This window comes from Lactuca virosa, chromosome 6 (genome assembly GCF_052849685.1).
Source record: "Lactuca virosa cultivar CGN04683 chromosome 6, Lactuca_virosa_CGN04683_v6, whole genome shotgun sequence".
In the NCBI taxonomy this organism is placed as follows: domain Eukaryota; kingdom Viridiplantae; phylum Streptophyta; class Magnoliopsida; order Asterales; family Asteraceae; genus Lactuca; species Lactuca virosa.
The window spans coordinates 229,633-256,353 of NC_136431.1; the positions used below are offsets into that span (position 1 = coordinate 229,633).

Consider the following 26,721-nt stretch of genomic DNA (forward strand, 5'->3'; position numbering starts at 1 on the left):
CGGCCGAAAAGGGTTTTTTTCGAAGTTTTAGCCGGTATTCTGTGCTTTTCTGTAAACAAAATTTAGTTTGGGACTTTATCATAAATTGGACTAAAATTTAAGGACTTTTCTGGAGATTTCCCTTATTGTTTTTCAAAGTTAAGGGTTCACAATGTGCACCTCTATTCTCTTATTACGTGAAAAAAGTTTAGCTGTGGACTTTGGTTCAGCTAGTTAGTTTAGGACCTTCAAATGATTAGAGCTGGGAATTAGGATGCCCCCAATCTAGCAACATGGTTTGAGCGGAAAATATCCGTCGGGCGCCAGCGTCTGATTTGAAAATGAAAATATTACTGTAGATCGGCAACTGGCGAAATGAATGCATTAAGAAAGCATGCGTCGAATCTCGGAGAACAGGTACTAAACAAGATTTTCTCGTTCGTAAACTACCATCTTTTTCTATCTGTTAAATTCCCTCATGCCTTTCTTGTTTCTATTTACTTTTTTTCTTTTCCTATTTATCCATTTTTGTGTGTATAACTTCGTGATTTGGCATAAAACAGGCCGTTCGCGTAACAGACGTCGTTCGTGCTCTAGCCAACTTTTACGTTGCATAGCTCCTATCATGTTCCAACCAAATCCCAACCTCATATTCCAGTGTCCGAATGATTCATGCCAATATGATCGCTTCTGGTCAGATCGCGGTCTCATATCCTCAACCGTTTGATGGATTTGTATTGCAAATCGTCCAATCTTGTATACGCACGTCAACTGTTCGATGAAATTGCAGAACCATATATTATTGCCAAAACAACCTTTATTAGTGCATATTCCGCTTCTGGAAATCTAAAGTTGGCAAGAGAAATATTTAATAGCACTCCTTTGAATACTCGAGATACAGTTTGCTACAATGCCATGATAACAGGCTGTGCTCATAATGACGATGGTAACGCTGCTATCGAGCTCTTTCGTGACATGAAAAAGAAACAATTTTCAGTCAGATAACTACACCTACACAAGCATGTTATCTAGGTTGTCTCTTATAGCTGAGCGCGAATTACATTGTCAGCAGCTACACTCTGAAATTGTGAAGTCGGGAATCGGGTCTGTCACATCGGTTGTAAACTCTCTTATTTCTCTTTACGTCAGGTGTGCTTCTTCAACTTTCGTGTAACAGTCCGTTTTTAAAAATAAATAAATAATGAACCCTAGAACCCGAGATGTATTTTTTTAAGTATTGTATTTTAGCCCTAAGTCATACTAATTAACGGTGTGTACACATTGGGGTGTTAAAAGCCACATTTTTATTATTGAGGGATTAAATGGTAACTTCTGGGGCTTGTATTGTAATGAGTTATTAAAGATGGGGGTGGTTTGGTAACTTATGGATTTAAGTTGAAGAGGATTTGAGAAGGAGGGACTAAATATGAACATTTGGTGTAAGTTGTATAAATATGGTACATAACCCGTCACCCTCCTCATGGATACGTTTTAAGGCAACCACCAAACCCTAACCCTAGTTCTCTTTGCCAGCCCCCACCGTGGTAAAGTTATCCAGCCGCCGCCCCACCGCCGTGAAGCCCGGAAGCCGCCACTGCACTGCTGCCGACGAAGACAAACCGCCGAAGAACACGTCGCGGATGTTGCTGCTGTTGATTCTCGGTCGCACAATGTTTCCTTCCTCCGATTCACCTTCAGTCACGCCACCGGCATCGCTGACTGATAACCTTGCAGTCGCTGGAACGTCCGTTGACGTCGCCGTTGTTGCGGTGATGTTACAGTCCGTTCACTATCTCTCCGCCACCGCCCTCCTCCAGGAATGGAATACATGAGCTCGGTAAGTGTCACCGCCCATGTGTGTGTATATTTCAGTGTATCATATCGGGTGTTGTTGGCCGGAACACTAGCGGACCACCATGGCAGCCAACCATGGTGGCTGCCGCCACTCCTACTTCTTTCTGCCGCCTTCTGTCGTATCTTGCCACCACCAGCTACCGTGAGAGGTGGATGTATGTGTATGGGTGTATATTCGAGTGTACCTGCTATTTTAGGTATTCATGAGGTTGTATGTGTAATGGTTTAGCCGGAAAACCCACCACCACCACCGTGAGGTGGTGGCTGCCACCGTTTTGCCGCCACTAGCCACCATCTCCGGTGGCTGCATGTTTATGGGTGTGTGTGGATTGGTTCTTGGGGTACTTTTGTCTTTATTTTGGCCTAGAATCATAACCACCACCACCGTGAGGTGGTGGCTGCCGCCGTCGATCATCACCGCCCGAGGTGGCAGTTGGTGGTGCTCGACATAGTGAAACCCTAATCGGCCCAATAGCTTAATCTTGGACTGAGTTGGTTTGTGATTGGGTTGGAAACCCTAATTAGGGTTTAGAAAACCCTAATTTTGGAAATGTTAGTTTGGGATTTGTCGGGACCCGCGTGTGGACTGTTAGATTGGAAATTTGAATTATGTCCGACTACATTGTATGAATGGCCTAGTAGAGTGATGGACTTAATGGATTAAAACCTTAATGGGTTAAGTAAGAACACTTAACCCTAATCGTCATTTTATGTTAAAACCCTAATTTTGGTTGGGCCTTGAGTTGGGCCTTTCTTTTGGGCTTTGGTGATTGGGTTATTGATGGGACATCTAAGAACAAGTATATGGACTAGAATATTTGGATTGGGCTTTAGGGTAAGGCCCATGTGAGGGTTTGGGCCCAATTTGGAAAATTGGGCCATAATTGGGCCTTGGTTGATTAATTGACTTTTGAGCCTTCAGAGTACGAGTTGGGCCTTGATCTTGGACCAAGCTATGTTAGGGGTAAAATGGTCCGTTTGCCCCAAGTGTGTATTTATGGTGATCCATTGAAACCCAAATGGTTAATTGGGTTTTATTTTGATGTTGACAGTTCAGGAATCTGTCAGCCAGCAGCCAGGGATCGTCTGCAGTGCGAGGTGAGTTTCCTCCTCGATTGAACGGGTCTAAGGCACCAATGCCGGCCCGTGTAGTTTATATGTTCTTGATAGGAACACGGAGTGTGGGCGGGGCCCGTATCTTATTATTACCTGATTATAAATATCAGTCAGATTGTTGGATTGTTATACTTGTTGTCTGTGTGATACATGTATGTGTTGTTAGGAATGTGAGTGTGGGCGGGGCCCGTATCTCATAGAGTGTTGGCGAGGCCCGTATCTCATCATTAGCTGGCGGGGCCCGTATCTCATAGCATTATTTGAGTATGTATATAGGACTGATTAATAGATTTGGCTATGCTTGTTGTCTGTGTGATACTTGTAAGTATGTTTAGTAGCTGAGTGTGGGCGGGGCCCGTATCTTATAGTAGCTAAGTGTGGGTGGGGCCCGTATCTCATAGTAGCTGAGTGTGGGTGGGGCCCGTATCTCATTGAGTGTGGTCGGGGCTCGTATCTCCTAGTTGCATGATATGTGTATGGTATGTGGTAGTTTGGGGAGAATCACTAATCTTCGTGCTTATAGTTTTCAGTTTTTGTTTCAGGTACTTCCGGTAGCAAAGGGAAGAGCTCGGGATGACTGCATTGCACACACCATGATGTTTAGCCTGAATGTTTTTACTCTGATGTATTGATATGATTTTTCATGAGATACTTTGATTGATACTTTGACTTATTTTTTGGAAGAAATGGGTTTGATAATTATGGTTATTTTAATAATTAAAAATGAATTTTTTGGACCGTATTTTTGGGATGTTTCAAGTTGGTATCAGAGCCTTGGTTTGAGGGATTCGGACACACTCTCGGGTGTGTCTGAACTCAAACTGAAGACTTAGTATGAAAATTTTCAAAAGAAAACCATTTTTATAAAAAGAATTTTGAAAAGAGAAAAGGGTGTGGTGCATGCAATCAGCCGAGCTCAAGTAAGTACTCCCAAATTACCCATACAAGTTTATGTTATGATATGTTTATGAGAACTACATGCTAGATTAGGGCTAAGGATCTAGGAAGGATGCCTTATGTTCCTGTTATATGTGTATGAGCTTTATGAACTGCATGCTAGTACTGATTAGTCAGTGATATGATGGCCTGATTAGGATATACTTGCTTATGTTTACTCAATGCCCGAATGCTGCTTGCTTTGTGATTTTAGGAGTTCTAGTTATCTCCAACTAATTAGTAAATGAATATGTTAAGTTACATATTGCGAGGACTAAATAAATTCAGAAGGTTAGGTTTAGCCTTATTTCGCAGCTCTCGTTTGAGTCTAACCGTTGTAGGGTAGGACCCCTCATTCGAATAATTATCTAGTCTTAGTGATATGTAATAGTATTCGCGAGCTAGTTAGGGGGGATAGCATGGACTTCTTATGCAGCTGATGGCAGAGAGTGGGTCGGAGATTACCTTAGGGCAAGCCTAGGATGAGATTAGCGCAGAGAGCAGTAGTAGCCAAAGGGACTTGGTAGAGTCGAGGCAGTTCTTGAGGAAAATACGGATAGATGTGGAAGGTAGTATGGGCCATACTACTAAAAGAAGAGGATCTGTACTCGACTCAAGGAAGGTTGAGATAAAACCAGGGAACTTGTAGTGTATGTGATCCCTCGATTTATGAAGAGTATTATGATATTGTTATAGTATACTTGAGTATGGTAACACTACGTGGTAGATCAGATGGCAGATCTGGTGCCGGCAAGGGATCAGGCTCAGACTCTGGATCCGGGCAGCTCGATGATCAGATGAGGGAGTTCATTCCATCCGAGATTACGGGCAATATCATTGACCAGACTCCTGTGATCTTCAGTACGGTCAAGGAGGGCATTTTGGAGATTTGTGATAAGACTGAGTGCATTCTACACTGAGATATCAGCCATGATAGGGACGCGTACGTTGATGTTTCGGGAGTTCATAGCTTGTGACGCTCCATATTATCATAGGGCTAAGGACCCCATTGCTAGCAGCAGATGGTTTGCAGATGTCGCCAACGCTTTTCGTACCAGCCGTTGCCCGATAGGGACAAGGTCCGACTTACTTCCTGCCTCCTGAAGGACAAGGCACGTGATTGATGGGAAGGGGTTGGTAGTGCGTTGGGTGATGATGCGGTTAATGTTATGTCATGGGATGACTTTTTGACCAGATTCCGGGCAGAGCTTGCCCAGGCGATTGAGGCGCAGCAGTTGGCGCAAGAGTTGTTAGGTCTCCGCCAGACTATTGAGACTGTGGCAGAGATCACTGCCAAGTCTCGGGAGAGAGAGCTTATTTGGTACCGCAGTATGCAACAAATGAGGAAATGAAGAAGGTAAGGTATCATGACATACTGCGGAATGATGTCAAGGAGATGAGTATCTCGGGGTGCGAGACCAGGAATGATACGACTTCTAGAGCCCGAGAACGAGATATTGACTTGGAGCACATTGGGAAGAGGGAACCAGATCAGTTGCATATATTGGAGGGTCTCGGGAAGGGATCCAAGAATTCGGATAAGCTTTTGAGAGGCCAGCAAGGTCGGATTCAGTGCAACACTTGCGGGAAACTGCACGATGGAGTTTTCGTTCCAAGGGCTTGGGTAAGTGTATACTTGGGATGTTTCCCTGTTGTGTTAGGGTTATACCTTCAAGTGATTTCATATGTCTTTTGCATGCCGAGAATTATTAGTGAGAAGTGAAAGGTCATTTCCTTAAATTGCGGATTTGGGAGCGCTCAGTATTACCTTGGTTTATGATCGAGACCGGTTCAGGGGTATTATATGGAAGGTCTGTGGTCAGAGTTCCGCAGGATGGTTACTCAGCATTGTCATGATTCAGTGATTTTAGTAATTGTTATTGATTGGCTGATGGAATCGCCAAGGGAAGTGGCTCGTTGCTGAGGTATTGGTTAGAGCATTTATATTTTGGTCTTCAAGATTCGAGTGTGGTATCATTCAAGCATCTGGAGTTATCGGTTTTGTTGGGATTTGGGAAGTGTTCGTCTGGTTCTTAGAAGTTGTGTGATCTTTTGGGATTGGCTAGTAATGGAGCACTAGTTGGTAAGAGTTGTTCGGCATCGGATAGATCGCTGGAAAGTGAGAAGGATTGGGAATTCTTCAATTTTCATGTATTGTGAAGACTTAGTCGAATCTAAGTGGGGGAGAATCGTCCAGGGATTCAGAAACAGGAGCAGTTTTGAGACGGGGATAAGTTTCGTATCCTTGTCAGGAAGGAAGACAGTCCAAGCGGTTGTATGGATTGGGGTTAGTGTGAGTTGGAAGTTCGGAAAAACTTACCAACATTGGGATTACGTTCTCATGATGTTTGATAGCAGGCTTTAGGGAACCAGGTTGGTGAATCCAGTCAGGACATGAGTTCAGTTTGGGAAGTTAGACCATGTGGGTGCTCGACGTTGGATGCGTTCGGATTGGTAATCAGAGATTGAGACAGTGTGTAAAGTGTTGTAAGACTGCGGGATAGCCTTAGCATTCACCAGCAGCGAGACAACGTGAGAAGTGTCATAAGACTACGGGGCAGCTGTAGCATTCACTAGCGGCCAGATAGTGTTAGAGTGTTGTAAGTCTGCGGGTGTAGCCGTAGCATTCACAAGGTTGTCAGATAGTGTTAGAGTGTTGTAAGTCTGCGGGTGTAGTCGTAACATTCACAAGGTTGGCAGATATTGCTAGAGGTTGTAAGTCTACGGGTGTAGCCGTAACATTCACAAGGTTGGCAGATAGCGCTAGAATGTTGTAAGACTGCGGGTGTAGCCGTAGCATTCACTAGGTTGGTAGATAGTATGGGAGTGTTATTAGATCGCGGGAGAAACAGTATTACCCACCAGTTCGGGCGCAGCAGTGAGGGCGTGGCAAATCCACGGATGGGTTTACGGATTTCCCCAGATGAATTAGACCTGGTTGAGCCAATGATAAGACCGTAGGAACACCACTGCAGTCATGGGATCAATGAAGCGATGGACTGTATAAGGTCGTTTGTGGTACAAGGCTACCTTTTAGTCATGTAGCAATCACTTTTAGCCTTGGATTTGGTGATGTCATGACTCGACGTATGGACCCGATCAGTTAAATCAGAAGGTCGTTAGAGCCACAGTGGCAAGATAACTAGTGGCAACTATTGACAGACAAGGATTTCATTTAGAAGTAGTGTGGGGCGACTACGTGGGAGTCTTTTAGCTCCGCAATCGGGCCGAAACCCAGTATTTCAGATAACTGGCAAACGAATTGAGACCAGGGAGGTCTCGATGGATTTTAGGAAGGCAGCCATGTGGCAGCATGCTGTTTCGGGCAGTATTAGTGTTTTAGGATTTCATGTACGGATGGAGTAACTGATTGCTTGGGTTATGCTAAGCCACTCGCAGTGGGATTGAATAATCTCAGAGTAATAGATTTGACCTTGTTGTGCAGCTCTTGTCTGAGTCTAACCGTTGCAGGAATGAGTCTTCTACTCGAAGGATTATCTGAGCCTACTGTCAAGTATAAGGGATCTGTAGGGATTCAACAATAATGCTTCAGTATGGGTGGTCTGTCAGGGAGTCAGACCATCGCGATACTTCATACTTCAGATTGAGTAAACATGATCATGATGCAAGGAATTCGTTCATCTTCGGGTTTTAGAACCCTGTGAAGGTTGATTTCGGTCGCTTTATGAAGGTTGTGATATGCTCGGGATCGTGGTTGTGTTGCTCAAGGTTGTTCGGCATGTTGGGAATAGTAAGTAATGATTTCGAGGACGAAATATAATTTAAGTTGGGGAGAATTGTAACAGTCCGTTTTTAAAAATAAATAAATAAATAATGAACCTTAGAACCCGAGACGTATTTTTTTAAGTATTGTATTTTAGCCCTAAGTCGTACTAACTAACGGTGTGTACACATTGGGGTGTTAAAAGCCACATTTTTATTATTGAGGGATTAAATGGTAACTTCTGGGGCTTGTATTGTAATGAGTTATTAAAGATGGGGGTGGTTTGGTAACTTATGGATTTAAGTTGAAGAGGATTTGAGAAGGAGGGACTAAATATGAACATTTGGTGTAAGTTGTATAAATATGGGACATAACCCGTTACCCTCCTCATGGATACGTTTTAAGGCAACCACCAAACCCTAACCCTAGTTCTCTTTGCCAGCCCCCACTGTGGTAAAGTCATCCAGCCGCCGCCCCACCGTCGTGAAGCCCGGAAGCCGCCACTGCACTGCTGCCGACGAAGACAAACTGCCGAAGAACACGTCGCGGATGTTGCTGCTGTTGATTCTCGGTCGCACAACGTTTCCTTCCTCCGATTCACCTTCAGTCACGCCACCGGCATCGCCGGTCGATAACCTTGCAGTCGCTGGAACGTCCGTTGACGTCGCCGCTATTGCGGTGATGTTACAGTCCGTTCACTATCTCTCCGCCACCGCCCTCCTCCAGGAATGGAATACATGAGCTCGGTAAGTGTCTCCACCCATGTGTGTGTATACTTCAGTGTAGCATATCGGGTGTTGTTGGCCGGAACACTAGCGGACCACCATGGCAGCCAACCATGGTGGCTGCCGCCACTCCTACTTCTTTCTGCCGCCTTTTGCTGTATCTTGCCACCACCAGCTACCGTGGGAGGTGGATGTATGTGTATGGGTGTATATTCGAGTGTACCTGCTATTTTGGGTATTCATGAGGTTGTATGTGTAATGGTTTGGCCGGAAAACCCACCACCACCACCGTGAGGTGGTGGCTGCCACCGTTTTGCCGCCACTAGCCACCATCTCCGGTGGCTGCATGTTTATGGGTGTGTGAGGATTGGTGCTTGGGGTACTTTTGTCTTTATTTTGGCCTAGAATCATAACCACCACCACCGTGAGGTGGTGGCTGCCGCCGTGAGCCGTCGTCGATCACCACCGCCCGAGGTCGCAGTGGGTGGTGCTCGACATAGTGAAACCCTAATTGACCCAATAGCTTAATCTTGGACTGAGTTGGTTTGTGATTGGGTTGGAAACCCTAATTAGGGTTTAGCAAACCCTAATTTTGGAAATGTTAGTTTGGGATTTGCCGAGACCCGCGTTTGGACTGTTAGATTGGAAATTTGAATTATGCGCGACTACATTGTATGAATGGCCTAGTAGAGTGATGGACTTAATGGATTAAGTCCTTAATGGGTTAAGTAAGAACACTTAACCCTAATCGTCATTTTATGTGAAAACCTTAATTTTGGTTGAGCCTTGAGTTGGGCCTTTCTTTTGGGCTTTGGTGATTGGGTTATTGATGGGACATCTAAGAACAAGTATATGGACTAGAATATTTGGATTGGGATTTAGGGTAAGGCCCATGTGAGGGTTTGGGACCAATTTGGAAAATCGGGCCATAATTGGGCCTTGGTTGATTAATTGACTTTTGGGCCTTCAGAGTACGAGTTGGGCCTTGATCTTGGACCAAGCTATGTTAGGGGTAAAATGGTCCTTTTACCCCAAGTGTGTATTTATGGTGATGCATTGAAACCCAAGTGGTTAATTGGGTTTTATTTTGATGTTGACAGTTCAAGAATCTGTCAGCCAGCAGCCAGGGATCGTCTGCAGTGTTAGATTAGGTGTCTAAGCCCATAACTATATTTGGTATGTACTTGACCCGATAATAGCATGGTCCTTTTGGGTTGCCTTCACGAGAGTAACTTAAATGGATAATTAGTAGAGAGAGAGGATAATATGGTTTATTATTATATTATAAGAATAATATATTAAAAGAGAAATCATATTAGTTAAATTAATATTTGTCAATAATTAATTAAGAATTAATTTTGTGGTCAAAAGATATTAATTAAACATAGGGGACTGGAATTGCAATTATAAGATAATTGAATTATGGGCTGTGGATCTCATGGACTATAGGTTGGACGAAATTCGGGTGGAAGCCCACTTGAAATCGTCCAAGGCCTTGTTCTGGAAGGTTCTGTTGGACTGCTTAAGGCCTAAGCTATCCAATTAGGGTTTTGACTGAAACCCTAGCAACACACCTATTTAAAGGACCCTAGGGCACCTAAAATCGGATACCACTTGTTCCAAGAGTTCTAGAGTCGAATTTTAGAACCTCCACACTCTCTCTTCAAGATTATCCTTCTTGCCTTGGTGTTTGTAAGCCATAAGAGGTATTACATTTGTGATACTAAGCTCTTGAAGTTGAAGATTCTTGCTACTTGTGAAAGGTAATCATCTAAACTTATTTTAATTATTGATTTCGAATTTCATATGCTAGATCTAGGGTTTTACAGCTTTGGACGATTTGCATGGACAATAGAGAAACCTAGATCCAAAGCTTTAGGGTTTTGCCTGTGCACATAGGAATGTTCTTTTGTGTAAAACCCAAAAATGGTATCAGAGCCTTGACTGGTTTCAATTGTATTTGATGCTCATATGTTCGTCAATAGATTGAAAAGAAAATCGTTTCACTACAAGAAAAAGACCCATTTACGACGCGCAAACCACGACACTCATTGATTTATGTTACGCAAAAGAGAGTGACATTAAAAAAGTGTCGTCTCTTCAAAAAATTTAAGGATTTAGGTCACGCATTATTGCGTGTCCTTAAATTAGTGTCTAAACAAAAAAAACACGGAGGGCACCTATAATGAAATGTGCGTCGTCTAATGATGTCGCTTTATAAATTTGAATGGAACGCGCGTTCCATCCTTTAATAGCAGGGGGAAAATGAAATCCTAAAAAATTAAACACCCCGCCATATTTTTCTCCTTTCCCTGCCGCCTACTTCTTCCCTCTTGCCCTAACTATCGACGCTCTTTCCTTTCCCTATTGTCTCTCTCGGTCGCTACCTAGGGTTTTTATTGAAAGCTTGAATAGATCGACTGAGGTAACCAAAGGTCAAGCGAACCAGGAAAGGGTTTTCAGTGAAATCTATTGTTACTCTTTGAAATCGGATCCAATCCTACCTTCGCCCAATCCTTCTTGTCTCTATCGGTCGCGACCTAGTGTTTTTCGTGAAAGATTGAATCGATCGACTAGGGTAACCAAAGGGTAAGCGAACCAGGAAAGGGAAGCAATAAATCCAACACTCACTCTCAAATCGATTCTACTGGACAAGGTTTTAATTTGGGCTCTCTACATTCTCATCGATTCTACTTTCATTCTACTTTCATTCTCATCGATTATACTCTCATCGATTATACTCTCATCGATTCTACTTTCATTCAAGATCTGCAAAAAACTGGTCAATTCCTTCTATCTAAATCTCTCAATGTGTTTGAATCTGTATGTTTGAATCATGTCAGTTTCCCCCTTTGTTGTGCATTTCGAATAATCCCGTCAATACCCATTTCTATCAGTTTACTATCTACATTTTTACGTATGAGTATGTGTAAATGAATCATATGGGCAAGGTTTGATGGTGCTAGAACAGTGCGAATCCAATCAGCATGATGGTAATTCCAAGGGATTGGTTCTTCTTGCGATGTCGACCCTTTTGTATGAGAGGTAATTTTTTCCTTTCTTAATCCATACTCCTTTTCACAGTGGGAGTATTACTTCAATTATCTGAGTAGAAGCGTTTAAAATTAAGTCATCCATTTAATTTGTTGCTTCTTTCTATTCACAGAGGCAATTTTATTTAAGCTATTGAGAAATTGAATACCATTAAGGACCTAAAAGTTTCTTATTTCCCTCTTAGAGGTAATGCAAAGCAACACCGAATTCATTTCATGTATCCGAGTTTGATCAAGTGTCAAAAATTTACGAAGTTCATTTTTATTTCTATGATTTGGTTTAATGGCTACTATGGAAGCTCTTGCAGGACTTTATTTGGAATTAGGAGAAGTAAGAACTGTTTGTTTGTGTTTGTGCTTCAATCTTTTATCCAAATTCAAATACATAAACTCTCTATGTTCTTTGGGTACATAAATATTTGGCTATGGTTCCCTATATAGGATGATACTTCTTCAGTGATAGCAGATGTTTGCTTGAATGATTTAGATGCTAATAAACCGGAACTTGATGATGGATTTGGATCATTAAATGCTCGTGCAAGAGCATTAAAAGGGCTTACAGAGCTTGTTCAGGGCAACACAGATTCGTGTATGTCCTTGATTTCTGATAGTTGCATCTTCTTGTTTGTATGATAATCTAATGGAACATTTTATTTATGCAACCCAATCTTGTTTTACTGGAGCTGAAGATAACTTGGGAATTGGTAAACTCTTGCAACTCATGCCTCATTTCATATCAAGAACATTTTTATAAAAAAAAACAATAATGTTTGTGTAGGGAATGATGCTTTGTCATATGTTGAATTCTTGCATACAACACGAGATTTTGAAACTGCAAAAAAGTTGTATGAGAATGTAATCAAAGGGATACCAGAAAATAAAGATTATAGTGATCCATATAACTTGGCTGTTGGAAACATGGTATGGGAGGACATTCTTTTGGCAGCAACTTGTGCTTTAGGACAACTTGAGTCACACATGGGTTAATACATCATACATCATACATCATGCATCATACATCATACATCATACATGTATTTCAGACTTATTTCTTTCTCTTTTCCGCCATTAAGAGCCTGTTTCTTTTTGTCCCCTTGAAGTCAAAAAGTAACAATACCTTACCATAAACTGCTTCTTACTCTAAATCAAAACCTTTGGTTACATTATATGAGGTGTGTTTTGTGATTTAGGAAATTTGGTGATGCTGAAGAGATACTAACAAGGGCACTTACAGTGACTGAAGAACGTTTTGGTTAGTATACATCTGTTCATAATCTACATGTGATTTAAGGTCAAATACTTCTTGTGTGTATTTTGACTCTTATGCATTGCATATGTTGTAGGTTCTCATCATCCAAAGATTGGAATAATATTAACTTGCATAGCTCTCATGTTTAGGCACAAAGAAACAATGGAGCATTCTAGTTCCCTTATGGTCCAAGAGGTTAGAAATACTCAATAAAACACAGTTCATTAAACATTTTATACTCAATAAACTCAATAAAACTGGTCAGTTCTTTCTATCTAAATCTCTCAGTATATTTATTTTATAACTTTTCATCTCATAGCAGATGACACATCAAACTATATCTCGTTTCAGTTTTGATTTGTATTCGTTTCTTTGACTTAGTTTGACTGGGAAGGAGATCTGCCCCTATCATTTGCACAAAGAGATCTGGTAATTTATGAAATGCATGTTCGTGGATTTACAAGGCATGAGTCCAGTAAGACAGAGTCTCATGGTACTTACCTTGGTGTAGTGGACAAACTTGATCATTTAAAGGTACATGCTCAATAAATCCACAGTTCATTTTTTCACCATCATTGCTATAACTATAAGGTTATATGTGTTTGAATGATTTCTCACTTTTACAAATCACAGAGCTAAAGTGTTAATTATTTAACCTTAAGTAAACTTGTAATAACATTCATAAACTATCTTGTTGTCCCTTTAGTGAGGATCAATCACTGGAGAAATGGTATCTACTTTCATCATAAGCAGATGCTTAATTGTTGCAATCAACAGCCCGAATCATCACATACTGAGAAGGGAATAGAAAATGACCTCCTATTAGCTCTTGTTATTTTATGCATTCAATATGTTCTTGCTATATATAAACATTAAATCTTTGTTGTTTTTTTCAAGTTTTTTGCAGATATACAAGTATCGCATTCTTCATTTCAATTGTTAGTTGTACTACTAATGATGGAAGCTGCTAATAAAAGAAATGGAACAAGCCGCATGAAATAGATTTTTTGTATGAAACACATAGTAGATTAGATGAATGCAAATTTATATATTGTAAGAAATAGAATTGTATGACATTAAATTTTATGCAATGGATTGTATTTTTTGTATATGGTATTTTATTTCTATTATGAGACAATAACTGAAAATTTAATTTAAAAATTAATAAATATATAAATATATATATTTTTAAACATTTAAATTTACGATACGCAAAAATGTGTGTCATCTTTATTTATGACATGACCTTTCTTGACAGGGGTTTTAATGATACGCATTGCGTGTCATAAATGCGCGTCGTCTATAGACGACGCGCAAAAGCGTGTCGTCTCTCGTTATGACAGGGCCTTCCTTGACACGCATTTGCGCGTCGTCTGCGCGTTTTACGACATGCATTGCGCGTCGTAAAAGGCTGTTTTTCTAGTAGTGTTTTTGAAAAAACACCCAACTCACGACGTGACTCACTGAGTTCACGACGTGAGTCCAGTCTGTCTGATAGACTCGACGGGTCCAGAAGGCTACTCGACGAGTCAGTGGATCAGATGGCTCAAAACTCGGATTTTTGACTTATTTTGTGTTTGGATAATTACCAAAATTGTTTTTGAATAATAAAATCCGATTTTTATATATATGGTGATTATCCTTACCAAAATAAAAGAGAATTATCATTTATAATTATTGCCTTATGTGATAAACCTTAATTATTTGAATTATTTGATTGAATTATCTTGTATGAAATTGAATTAGGTCAAATCTAGATAATCACTATTTAATTGTTTAATTAAATTATTTGTAATTTGATCTAGAAAGTTTTGAAAAGTTTCAAAAACTTGCCCTCAAGTTTTGGAATTTAAATTTTTTGATTAAAAATTTAATTTTGAAATATTTAAATTCGAAACCCTAGAATTTTACAAGTTTAAAATTCAACCCTTATACTATTATAGTATTACAAGATTAATAATATATATATATATATATATATATATATATATATATATATATATATATATATATATATATATATATGTATAAGATTAAGCTAGTCTTACCGTTAGTAGGCCTCATTCACGAAGCCGATCTATAAGGGGGGTATAAGGAAATTGCCTATAAAATGACGATTGAATGAGTGTTCACTCTCACCCACCGCTTCCTTGATTGGTGGAGGGTCGTTAGCCGAACAGGTAGGAATAGACAACTAATTCCTCATTATAAGTATAATGAATATATAAAGTAACTAAATGTTTTTATAAAATTCCCAATCTTAGTTACTTTAGGAAAAATGTGAAAATGATGTTATTCCATGAAATTACACTTTTGTATCCTTGCCAAGACGTTAGTGGAGCGTGTGTGGTTAACCGGCACACTAGTTTGGGTCTAGCAAAGGTGGCAAAGGGTGACTCAATGTTTGTCATAGATCAATGGAGTGTGTGTGTCTAACCGACACATTGATTAGGTGACTGTAACATTGAGGGCACCAAGTACATTTGCATGGTTATTCACACCTTGTTTGTGATCCTCGGTATCCCAATCACAAACTTGAATGGCATATCGAGATTTAAACATGCCATTGAAAAGTTCAATGGATCTCAAAAGATCTAGGAGTTTCAATACATTTAAAACTTAATCTTTGTTTTTGTTTTTCATGGTGGAAATTAGTGAATCGTTATTCACTTACCTTCAAATTATTTGTGATTTAGATTATGGCATCCCTCTTCTAAATTGTGAATAATGTTGTTGGGTCCTAGCCCTAATTTCTCATTTGGGTGTTTAATTGGGAATTCTTATCTAATCAAACTTTGTCTCTTTTCTTTTTCAGATGTCTACTCCAAACAACAACAACGCTTCGGGGATTAATGCTTCTGGCTCCTTCTCTCTCATGAACCTTTGTGGGAGAGTGATCTTCAATGGCACCAATTTCAATGACTGGATTCATAACATACGAATGGTGACCAGATACGAGGACAAAGAATATGTCCTTGACAAGGAGCTCAAGGAGATTAACCCCAATACTGCTACTCCTGAAGAGATCGCTGCGTATGATGCCCATGAAAGGGACGCTACTAAGGTCCATTGCATCATGCTTGCGACTATGACTGTCGAACTCCATAAGTCTTATGAGGACTACTATCCCTATGAGATGCACCAGGACTTGATGGAGAGGTACCATCAAAGTGTCATGCAATAAAGGTATGAGATCATCGTCTCGATGATCACTACCAAGATGAAGGATGGAGAGTCCATCACGGCCCACCTGCAAAAGATGCAGAGGTATGTGGACCGCTTGCTGAAGTTGAATGTTAACTTCGACGAGGAGCTGGTAATTGACATCATTCTCCACTCCTTACCTCCTTGCTACAACTAGTTTCGTATGACTTATCATATGAATAAGGAGGAGGTTACACTAAGAAAGCTTCAAGGTCTCTTGCGAACTGCTGAGAGCAATCTCAAAGACAAACATGTTGCATCAACTCCTACTGCTGCTGCCCCTGTCCTGGCTATTGGGCAAGGCAAAGGAAAGAAGAGGAAGGCTCCTCACAAGAGCTTCAAGGGCAAGCCCCATGGTGGATCCTATTCTAGTGGGACCAAAGTTGGTTCTACTACTCCCTTTGCCAACCCTAAAGAAGCAGATTGCTACTACTGCCACAAGAAAGGGCATTGGAAGTGGAGCTGCCCGAAATATCTACAGGATATCAAGGATGGGAAGATCAAACCACCTTCGTAGGTATTTATACTATTCAATCTAACAACTCATCACATGCTATTTCTTGGGTTCTTGATATAGGATGTGGTTTTCACATTTGTTCTGACTTGCAGGGCCTAAAAAGAAGTATGGATGTGGAGCATGGGAAGATGAACCTGATCATGGGGAACAGAAGAGTGTCGCATGTAACCAAGATTGGAGTTTACTCTTTAATTCTTAGTAGCGGGTTAGGATTATATTTGGATAACTGTTGCTACTCGTTTGAGATGGCGAGAAACATTATTTCTTTTCATGGTTTATATAGACAAGGATTTAGATTTTCATTCAATAATGAAATTGGTTCTAATGCTGATTTGAATGATGTTTTCTATTTTGAAGCATTGCCTTGTAATGGAATATATGAAACTGTGATGATTGTTGATAATTTAGGAAATAATGTATTGCAAATCGATTCGTCCAATGGTTTGGACAAAGCATGCTTGTGGCATTGTCGTCTTGGACATGTCAACAAGAAGCGCATAGGCCAACTCCAAATGGATGGGGTGTTGGAGTCGTTTGATCTAAAATCAAACGACACTTGCGAGTCTTGTTTACTTGGAAAGATGACCAAGTCACCCTTCACTGGTACTTGTGAAAGGGGTGAGGGTTTGTTGGATCTCATACATACTGATGTATATTGGCCTTTCAGATCCACCACAAGGGATACTTGTCGCTTCTATGTGACTTTTACTGATGATTATAGTAGGTATGGGTATATCTACTTAATCAAGCATAAGTCAGAAACCTTTGAAAAGTTCAAAGAGTTTAAACATGAAGTGGAGAATCAGCTGGGTAGAAAGACAAATATGCTACGATCCGATCGGGGAGGAGAGTACCTTAGTATCGAGTTTCATGAGTATCTAAAGGAATGTGGAATAGTTTCATAATTGACGCCACCTAGGACACCACAACTTAGTGGTGTGGCTGAGAGGTGCAATCGGACCTTGTTGGACATGGTTCGTTCCATGATGAGTCGTGCTTCGCTACCTATCTCATTCTGGGGGTATGCCTTAGAGACTGTCGCCCATATCCTTAACCTAGTCCCTACTAAGAAGGTTGCCAAAACACCTTACGAGATGTGGACATGGAAAGCTCCCTCGTTGGCACATATCAAGGTTTGGGGTTGCGAGACTATCGTAAGACGAGAGACTCACGACAAGCTCGAACCTCGTAGTGAGCGGTGTATTTTCATCGGTTACCCACAGAAGTCTTTTGGATATCTCTTCTATAGACCGAGTGACAATGTTGTCTTCGTTGCGAGGAGAGGAGTCTTTCGCGAGAGAGAGCTCATATGCCAAGAGGACAGTGGGAGGCAATTTGATCTTGAAGAGCTTCAAGAATCAAGTGATGAAGGAACCTCCAACACTAGCGATCAACCTGAGGAGGAAACTCCTGTTGAACCAGTTGACGAGTCCTTACCTCTTAGATGTTCCAGTAGATTTAGTCATCCTCCCGAGTTTTATGGATTCCATATTACTATTGAGGGGGATACGTTTATTAGTGATAGTACACTAGTAAATTTGGACGAGCCTAACAGCTACAAGGAAGCCATGGCAGGCCCGGAGTCTGCAAAATGGAAAGAGGCAATGAACAGCGAGATTCAGTCCATGTATGACAATCAAGTTTGGAACTTGGTTGACAATGTACCAGGTCGTAAGACGGTCGGGTGCAAGTGGATATTCAAGAAGAAGACAGACATGGATGGGAAAGTGCACACTTACAAGGCGCGATTGGTTGCGAAGGTCTTTACTCAAACTCCTGGAATTGACTATGATGAGACCTTCTCACCATTTGCGAAGATGAAGTCTATTAGGGTGATGCTAGCCATAGTTGTGTTTCATAACTATGAAATATGGCAGATGGATGTCAAAACCGCTTTCCTTAATGGGAAGTTGGCTGAGGATGTTTACATGAGTTAGCCAGAGGGTTTTGTCAGTGCGAAGCATCCTAATAGAGTGTGCAAGCTTGAGAAATCCATTTATGGATTGAAACAAGCATCTCGCAGATGGAATCTTTGTTTCGATGAGAAAGTCAAAGAGTTTGGCTTTGCGAGGAGCGAGGATGAATCCTACGTATATGTCAAAGCTAGTAGGAGTATAGTTAGTTTTCTCGTACTGTATGTGGACGACATACTACTCATAGGAAACGATGTCCCAACCTTGCAGGAAGTTAAGTCCTGGCTTGGGAAGTGCTTCGCTATGAAGGACCTCGGAGAAGCTGCCTATATCCTGGGGATAAGGATAATGAGAAATAGGATTAAGAGACTAATAAGACTTAGTAAAAGTACTTACTTGGATAAAGTGCTGGAACGATTCTGCATGGAGAATTCCAAGAAGGGGGGGTTACCAATCCAAAGCAATACCAAACTGAGTAAGACTCATAGCCAGAGTACAGAGGCTGAGATAGCAGAGATGAGCCGAGTTCCTTACGCTTCCGCAGTCTGCTCAATCATGTATGTTATGACTTGTACTCGCCCTGATGTGGCCTTCGCTTTGAGCATGGTCAACAGATATCAAGGGAACCCTGGTAGAGCCCATTGGACCGCAGTCAAGAATATTCTTAAGTACCTACAAAGGACCAAGGAATGGTTCCTAGTCCTCAGTGGGAGTGACGACTTGAGAGTATGAGGGTACAATGACGCCAGTTTTCAGACAGACAGAGATAACTACCGATCTCAGTCAGGCTGGGTCTTTACTCTAAATGGAGGAGCAGTGACTTGGAAAAGTTCCAAGTAGGAAACTGTGGCTGATTCAACGCGCGAATCAGAGTACATAGCAGCGAGTGGAGCGTCAAAGGAGGCAATATGGCTAAAGAACTTCAGCGGAGACCTTGGAGTTGTACCTGCCATAAATGAGCCTATGGAGATTTTCTGCGATAGCGAAGGTGTGGTTGCCTTGACCAAGGAACCGAGGGATCATGGCAGATCCAGGCATATCGATAGGAAATATCATTTTATTAGACATCACGTAGAAGAGGGACTCCTCGTTGTGAATAGGGTATCGTCGGAGGATAATCCAGCAGATCCCCTTACGAAGGGACCAAGTAGGGTTAAGCACTTGCAGCACGCTAGGAGCATTGGGATGAAGGACGATATTAGTTTTTGTGATTAGATAGATTTAGAAACTTGTAATAGATAAATTGTAATTAACATTTGATGATTAAATAAAAGGTGTATTTATTTATAAGTAAAGTTATTGTCTTATGTTAATTATAACTATTGTTTCACTTTGCATGTTTTGACTTCCTGAATAATAAGATTATTTGAACCATCCACAATCGATCATACATCGGAAGTAGGTATGAAAGAAGACTGTCATGAATTGGCTTGTAGACTGTCTAAGGTGGTTTAGGCATAGCAAAAGTTTGTTGCAACGTTCATGAGTTCTTATGAAATAAGATTTGAGTATTGGATTAAACCCGCGCTTACCTGAATCACTTCATGGAATTAATCATGAGTGGTTGTAAGACGATAATATCATATAGTTTTTAAACCTAGAGATATGATTTTTTGTTTTCAAGTTGGTTGTGCATTGATAATGCGTAAACGCATCAGTAACTTGATTTTATAAAACGTATTGTTGTGTACGATTTGATGAGCAAATAGTACAAGCATATGAGTCGAAGTTTATCTGTTCCTTTTGTCTCACAAGGACAAAAGCGATATATTGGGCCCCTCGATGATTTGGTTTGACTTTTGTGTCGGGCTCGGTCAGGACTAAATTGATGTGCTCAGTTAAGTTCTATGTCGAACAAATCAGAGATCGAGAAACAAACTGCTGGACAATAAGTATAACTATGTTCCATGTGATTGTCCTCACGATATCTTGAGAACGGAGGACTATACGATCCCTTATCTAAAGGATATGTCATTTGACTGGGTCAGAGTTGAAAGAGGGTTTTTGAGAGCTACGATTGCTAATCGGATCCTGAAGTCATACTTGCAATTATAGTTATTAGACTTATCCAAGTGGGAGATTGTTGGATTAAGTGTCTAAGCCTATAACTATATTTGGTATGTACTTGACCCGATAGTAGCATGGTCCTTTTGGGTTGCCTTCACTAGAGCAAATTGAATGGATATTTAGTGGAAAGAGAGGATAATATGGTTTATTATTATATTATAAGAATAATATATTAAAAGAGAATTAATATTGGTCAAGAATTTATTAAGAATTAATTGTGGTCAAAAGATATTAATTAAACCTAGGGGACTGGAATTGCAATTATAAGATAATTGAATTATGGGCTGCAGGTCTCATGGACTATATGTTGGACGAAATTAGGGTAGAAGCCCACTTGAAATCGTCCAAGGCCTTGTTCTGGAAGGTTCTGTTGGACTGCTTAAGGCCTAAGCTATCCAATTAGGGTTTTGACTGAAACCCTAGCTGCACACCTATTTAAAGGAATCTAGGGAACCTAAAATCGGCTACCACTTGTTCCAAGAGTTCTAGAGCCGAATTTTAGAACCTCCACTCTCTCTCTCTTCAAGATTATCCTTCTTGCCTTGGTGTTTGTAAGCCATAAGATGTATTACATTTGTGATACTAAGCTCTTGAAGTTGAAGATTCTTGCTACTTGTGAAAGGTAATCATCTAAACATGTTTTAATTATTGATTTTGAATTTCATATGCTAGATCTAGGGTTTTACAGCTTTGGATGATTTGCATGTACAATAGAGAAACCTAGATCCAAAGCTTTAGGGTTTTGCATGTGCACATAGGAATGTTCTTTTGTATAAAACCCAACATGCAGTGCGAGGTGAGTTTCCTCCTCGACTGAACGGGTCTAAGGCACCAATGCCGACCCATGTAGTTTATATGTTCTTGATAGGAACACAGAGTGTGGGTGGGGCCCATATCTTATTATTACCTGAGTATAGATATCAGTCAGATTGTTGGATTGCTATACTTGTTGTCTGTGTGATACATGTATGTGTTGTTAGGAATGTGAGTGTGGGCGGGGCCCATATCTCATAGAGTGCGGCCGAGGCCTGTATCTCATAGTAGCCGAGTGTGGGCGGGGCCCGTATCTCATTGAGTGTGGGCGGGGTCCGTATCTCCTAGTTGCATGATATGTGTATGGTATGTGGTAGTTTGGGGAGACTCACTAAGCTTCGTGCTTATAGTTTTCAGTATTGGTTTTAGGTACTTCCGGTAGCAAAAGGAAGAGCTCGGATGTATTGATATGAGTTTTGATGAGATACTTTGATTGATACTTTGACTTATGTTTTTGGAAGAAATGGGTTTGATAATTATGGTTATTTTAATAATTAAAAATGAAAATTTTGGACCGTATTTTTGGGATGTTTCATTTCGTAACACCTTCTTTATTAATGGATGTTGCACAGAAACTATTTGATCAAATGCCACATAAAGACGAGTTATCATGGACTACAATAATCACAGGGTATATAAGAAATGACGATTTACACGGTGCAAGCCAAGTCTTTGATGGTATGAACAATGAAAAGCAAGTAGTGACATGGAATGCAATGATTTCCGGATACATGCATAAAAGGTTTGTTTCCGAATCATTAGAAATGTCAAAAAAGATGAATCTTTTAGGAATCAAGTTTGATGCATTCACTTATACAAGTATCCTTAGTGCTTGTGTCAATGCTAAATTGTTTCTCCATGGAAAACAAATACATGCATACATGATCAGAACTGTAATAAACCCTTTCACCACTTTCTATATAGTGTTAACAACACATTGATTACATTATACTGGAAATGTGGTAAAACAGATGATGCAAGAAAGATTTTCGATAGGATGTCAATAAGAGATCTTATTTCATGGAACAACATTCTATCTGCTTACGTTGATGTAGGCGGAATCGAAGAAGCCCGATTGGTATTTACCAAAATGCCCGAAAAGAACCACATGACATGGAGTGTGATGATATAAGGATTTGCCCAAAACGGATCAGGAGAAAAGGGTTTGAAGCTTTTAAACCAAATGAAATCAACCGAATGTCAACCATGTGATTATTCATTAGCAGGTGTGATTAAGTCATGTGCAGCTATCGCGTCACTAAACCATGGACGCCAACTTCATGCTCAACTTATTCAATCAGGGTTTGAATCGAGCCTTTCCGCTTCCAATTCTTTAATCACAATGTACGCATGTTGTGGGGTCCTTCAAGATTCACAGTATGTATTCCTTACAATGCCATGTTTAGATTCAGTGTCTTGGAACACAATGATTGCAGCTTTGAGGCAGCACGGGCATGGTGCTCGGGCAGTTGAGCTTTTCGAAGAAATGCTAAAAGAGGACATAGTTCCTGATCGAATAAAATTCCTTACGATTATTTATGCTTGTAGCCACTCGGGTTTTGTTGACCAATGTCAACGGTATTTCAACTCGATGAAAGATTCATACGGTATAACCCCGGGTGAAGATCATTACGGTCGTTTGATCGATTTGTTATGTAGATCTAGGAAATTCACCGAAGCAAAAAACATGATCGAAAAATTACCATTCTACCCTGGTGCACCGGTTTGGGAAGCACTACTTGGTGGGTGTAGAATCCATGGAAATATGGAGTTAGGGGTCAAGGCTGCAAAAAGACTTTTTGAATTAATCCCGGATCATGATGGGACCTACATACTTTTATCAAACATGTACTCCAACTCGGGAAAATGGAACGATGCTGCACGGGTTCGGAATTTGATGAGATCTCGAGGAGTGAAGAAAGAGCCTGCGTGTAGTTGGATTGAAGTTGACAATATGGTCCATGTATTTTTGGTGGATGATACTAAGCACCCTGAGGTTCAGAAGGTGTATGAGTATCTTGAGGAATTGGTTTCTAAAATGAGGAAATTAGGGTATGTTCCGGATACGAAGTTTGTGTTGCATGATATGGAGAATGAGCAAAAGGAATATGTGTTGTCTACTCATAGTGAAAAGCTTGCGGTTGTTTTTGGGATTTTGAAGCTTCCTTCGGGAGCCATGATTAGGGTTTTCTAGAACTTGAGGATTTGTGGGGATTTTCATAATGCATTTGAGTTCATGTCGCAAGTTGTGGAGAGAGAAATTGTTGTGAGAGATGGGAAGAGGTTTCATCATTTCAGGATTGGGAAATATTCTTGTGGCAATTACTGGTGAGAAGGAAGCAATGACACATTGTTGTTATTGTTGACAAGCCATGATTATACTTGCGAAATTGGAATTTAGAAAAATCAGAAGTTGATAGAATGCAACTTTTTTTAGATAAGTTATGTTGTTTACTTGTTTTTGCCATTTTAATCATTTTTTTATATACGGATCTCAGGAATTTGAGTTTTTTTTTTGTGGATTTATCTTCATGATTACAAGTCTTGAACAAGAATATTGTGTTTGTTTTTTCTTGTAGATTAGAAGAGGGTGCTGCGTGCGAACTAGTATGTAAATTTTTTCTAGAAATTTTAAGTGAATGAGAAATTACTTTGAAAATACAATTTCAACAAGAGGAGGCTGACATACTTTTAACATTTAGATTATATAAACAATTGAAATCTACTTTAGAAATATGTCAAGCGTTAATTATGATTAGTATAGCTACTGATTTGATCTTATTTATGGAATAACCAGTATCATTATTATTCTTCTCGTTTCTACTGTTACAAAAGAGAGTCCATTTTTTATAAATGAGGAGGATTGGAGAAAGAAGTGAACATTCCTTGAGACATTTATCCATGAAAAATTAATGATATTGAATTACCTATTTAAGTACAAAAATTAGAAGCATACACAAGGAAAAAGATAACAACATACTTTAACTTATTTGTGAAATATAGCAATGTACTTTAATTTTCTTTTACAAGCATTACAGTTCCATTTTTTCTTCTTATTAGAACATTATATTTTTAACAATTTACCAAACTAGAGAAGTGAAAATATTTTGTATTTGGATAACATTACTATAACTGGGTAGATTTTTCAAAGCACAATAAACAAATCAACAGAAGTACATTGCTATTTCTTGAATTTTAACCCAAGAGTTGAGAGGAATCAAAATCAACATATACCTCATCTATGCTCTTTGCATTTTCAAGTTTATTATGCATAGCATGCCAATTTGGTTCAAGAATCTACAACAAGATAAAAGAATATGTTATTCAATCATAATAATATAATATCACTTCTACCTTTGTTGGTTGACAAAATAATTAAAGAGAGATAAATAAGCACATTAACATCGGAGTAATGAATAAATAGGAAAAAGAGATATATTTATATTTATTCACCCATAATAACAACATACTTATAGCATGAACTTACACAATATACTTTATTTTTTACATAACACACTTACCATTTTACTGATAATAATTAATAGCAATAACATAAAATTTGTACGCGTCTTACATACAAATTACAGGTTATATATTGTTATTGTTGGTAAGGAAATGTAAATACATTGTTATTTATAAACTTAAGAACATGGTTATTTTTACCTCAAATGTTAGATAGTGTAAAAGGCTATTTATAAATTTAAGCATATTCATGCATAGTATTGATGATGAAGAGATTGCAGTTCCATGCATATCACGTGCACGTGCACCCTAAAAAAACAAAAAGTATAACTACAAAAATTGAATTACCAAACTAGAGAAGTGAAAATTACTTTGTATTTGGATAACATTACTATAATTGGGTAGATTTTTCAAAGCACAATAAATAAATCAACAGAAGTACATTGCTATTTCTTGCATTTTAACCTACGAGTTGAGAGGAATCAAAATCAACATATACCTCATCTATGCTCTTTGCATTTTCAAGTTTATTATGCATAGCATGCCAATTTGGTTCAATGTAATATCCCAAAATTCATAGCCAATAATTTTATTTTTAAATAAGTATAAAACCAGTAGTCTGAAATATCCATAGTGTTAACTCATTTCATAATAAAAAACGAGTATTTCAAATAACTAAAACATGTCATATGAAAGTATTATCAGAGTACAACTCCCAAAGATCTCATAATGCGGAAATCATAGTGTGATGCGCTGCGATCCTGTCGACTCCTTTCCTTTTTAAAAAGAAGTACCTGAAACCAAAACTGAAAACCGTAAGCTCGAAGCTTAGTGAGTTCCCCCATCATACCACATAATCACATACTGCCAGGCATATCTAGGTGCCCGGCCTACCCTGTCAGGCATATCTGGGCGCCCGACCTACCCTGCTGAGCATACCTGGGTGCTCAACCTACCCATGTTAGGAATACCGGGGTGCCCAACCTACCCTTTTCAGACATACCGGGGCGTCCGACCTACGCCTGTCAGGCATATCTGGGTGCCCGACCTACCCTCCGGTTTATCTCAACCGGTTTACGGGGACTATTTCACCCCTACCACCACCACATAATATCATATCGTAAACATACTGTCAGGCATATCTAGGTGCCCGACCTACCCACCGATTTATCACAACCGGTTACGGGGTCTAACCACCCCTACCACTATCACATATAACATAACATATAACATATAAATCTCATCAGATAGTGACAACGAACAATTATCACAAAGACAATCATCTCTACTCTATACTCCTACTAGTGGGCCGGCATTGGTGCCTTAGACCCACTCTTATAGGAAGGTAACTCACCTCATGCTGATGAACTCCACTGCAAGAAATCCTTAACTGTTGTCCTGGCAACTCCTCGAGCTAACAATACCAAAATATCATCCAATTAGTAATTGGGTTGTATACTATGATCCATAATCCATACTTGGGGTAAAATGACAATTTTACCCCTGGCCCACAAGGTACTTAACTAAGGACCAAGTCCAAAACCAATCAAGTCCAAAACTCCAAAATCCATAAAGGCCCACTAATGGCCCAATTTCCAAATTGGGCCCAAACCCTTACATGGGCCTTTCCCGAAAGCCCATTTACTTTTTCTGAATCATTATACATGTCCATAGTTAGCCCAACGAAATCCATGTACTTACAAGCCCATAAGAGAGCCCGAATCTGAAATGGCCCACAAGGCCCAATAAGGCCCAAATCCATCTTGGGCCTAACCCAAGAAAGCCCAATCTCCAAAAAGGCCTGAAATACTAAATGGGCTACCCTAACCAACTCTTGGTCCATGGTCCAAGGCCCAAAAAGGTCAACAAGACAAAGTGAGTCAACCAGGCCGAGTACGTCCTGCGTACTCAGATGGTACGGCCAGCGTACACCACTTTGGGCCAGTACGCGCAACGTACCAGACGTACGTCCAACGTACTCCTCTGAAGTCCAACCCTCTCCAAATAAGCACCTAATCACTTCAGCCGTTGCTCCAACTCTCCAGTCTGACTTCTATAGGTGACTTTTCAAGTAAAGTTGGCAACTTTACTAACATGCATGGCTTAGTG

The 26,721-nt window shown here is 40.0% G+C and overlaps 1 pseudogene; it reads left to right on the plus strand.

The window, feature by feature from the left end:
- The first annotated feature begins 354 nt into the window (after positions 1-354).
- On the plus strand, positions 355-23,482 carry LOC145119684 (pentatricopeptide repeat-containing protein At1g25360 pseudogene; annotated as a pseudogene).
- The last annotated feature ends 3,239 nt before the right edge of the window (positions 23,483-26,721 follow it).